The 2,312-nt window shown below is 45.8% G+C and overlaps 1 pseudogene; it reads right to left on the reverse strand.

The window, feature by feature from the left end:
- Positions 1–672: 672 nt before the first annotated feature.
- On the reverse strand, positions 673–1,448 carry LOC118857420 (annotated as a pseudogene).
- Positions 1,449–2,312: the final 864 nt, after the last annotated feature.

Below are 2,312 nucleotides of genomic sequence, written 5' to 3' on the forward strand. Positions count from 1 at the left end.
AAAACCCACATTCTATTAAGGAAATGTTCAAACAAACACTTCCTGAAGGAAGAAATGCAAACTATAAATGATTTAGAAGATCTTTCAAATCACTGATAGCAAATAAGAGGAATCCTGACCAAAACACCTCGAAGTTGGCTAACTCATTAGATTCATGAAGACGATACTCTGTATTGGTGGTATGAAGCACTGGGAAAACCAGCCTCCTAATATTCTGTTGGTGAGAAACGGGCCAGGCATTGTGAAAAACAGTTGGGAATTATACAGGAAAATTAATTTAGTTGTACGCAATGACAGAAATAAAGTTCCCATATGTAAGAAAATATTTGCAGCAGCACTGCTTTATTTTAAAATAAATTTTCATTGCTTTTTGGCTTTTACATTGCCCATATCTTTCCCTTACCCCTTCCCAGAAAGCCATTCCTTATAATGCAGAATTTTATAAAAGAAAAAAAGAAAGAGAAAGAAGAGGAAAAATCAGCAAAAGCAATCATACTGTCAGAAAATTGTGAAAATATGTCTCAAACCTTTGGATTGCCTGCTTTTGCAGAGAAATGAAGGGAGAGGTCTTCTCATGTCTCTTCCTATTTATTTATTTTGCTGGGTGAACAGCTAGCTTTACTGTTGGCGTTCTTGGTTCACCCTTGGGACTGCCTGTCCAGGCTGCTCCCTCTAGTCATGCTTCAGGCTCAGCCACTTGGACAGGTACTCCCCCAGCCCGGACAGGTGGTTGCCCAGGTGCTTCAGCAGCTTCACCTCCTCGCCCAGGTTGTGGCTCTCCAGGAAGTCACAGAGGTGTGGATCCCCCTGGTTCGAGCCCAGGGCGTGCAGCTTCAGGGGGGCCTGGTTCAGGACCTTCTCCAGGTTCAGGGCAGCCTGCATGGCATCCAAGCTGCAGCCCCATTCATCTTGGGCAGGTTTCTGCACAGCCTGGAGGAGGACACGGCCCCCACGCTGGTTCTGGAGCCTCATAAGGCGCTCAGCGCCCTCGCGTTTGTTTTTCACCAGCTCACGGAAAAAAGCGACACCCTAGGCAGGGCGACATCGCCCCCATTGAAATAGAAACCCAGGGACAGGTAGGAGTAGGAGGCCTGCAGGTACAGGTTGGCCAGGCGGTTGACTGCGGCCTCGGCCTCAGAAGAGGAGTTTTGTCGGATCTGGGAGCTAGAGCTCAAGGCACCGACCGCGAAGGGAGGAGGCGGCTGGTCTCGGAGGCGGGGCGGGGGGGGGCGTTCGGCTGTATGCTGGTCCAAGAGGCTGAGGGGGCGGCGGGGCGGCAGGTCCCGGAAGCGGGAGGTGGCTAGTTCCAGGGGCTGACAGGCTGCAGAAGGGTGAAGTTTAAAACCGAGGGGAGCTGGGGGACCCCAGATGTGTTCCGTCCAAACCCTGTTGAAGCAAGAACCAGAGCTGGGAGACGTGGTGCCCTCATGTCTCTTCTTTGGAGCCATGTTTGTTCTTTGTAATTTTGCAGTGTTCACCCTTGATTGCTTGGTGGAAGTGGTTATGTCCATTTCCATTGCTAAAGTTGTTTTGTGTATGTTGTTTTCTTGGCTCTGCGTCAGTTGCATAAATCTTTCCATGCTTCTCTGTATCCACTGTATTATTTTTTTAATAACAGTAGAGCAAGTTCATTACATTCGTGGGCTACAATGTGTTTGGTCATTGTCCGGGTGATGGACATCTACTTTGTCTCTAGTTTTGACCACCATAAGCATAGGGACATTCTTCATGAGGACCAAAAACTCTGCTGCTTACTCAATTACGGATTCTTCCTCTGGCCATAGCGGACTTGTTTTCCTTTTCCTGACTAAACTCCTTGATAGGATCATCTACAATTGGTATCTCCACCTCCTTTTCTCCTAAGTCTTCTTAATGCTCTGAAGTCTGGCTTCTGACCTCATTATTCCATTGGAACTGCTCTCTCTAAAGTAACCAATGATCTTTTAATCATCAAATCCAATGGCCTTTTATAAATCCTCATGCTACTTGATCTCTTTGCAGCCTTAGACACTGTGGATCTTTTCCTTTATCACTCTTTTTTTCTAGATTTTCTAGATGTCCTATTGGACATCTCAAACTGGTGATCTCATAGATATCTTAAACTCAAAACAGGCAAAATTGAATTTATTATCTTTTCCCTCAACTGCTGCTCCCCCTTTCTAACTACCCTAACCTGATGTGGAAAATATTATACTATTTTATTTCATTTTTAATTTCAAGTAGACCTAGAGTCTGAATTAATGAGTAACTGGATGAAGATCCAGGACCTGGGCTTCTTTGTTCTCTAAAAGTTTGCTCAGGAAATACCCTTA

Source organism: Trichosurus vulpecula, chromosome 7 (genome assembly GCF_011100635.1).
Source record: "Trichosurus vulpecula isolate mTriVul1 chromosome 7, mTriVul1.pri, whole genome shotgun sequence".
Lineage (NCBI taxonomy): Eukaryota > Metazoa > Chordata > Mammalia > Diprotodontia > Phalangeridae > Trichosurus > Trichosurus vulpecula.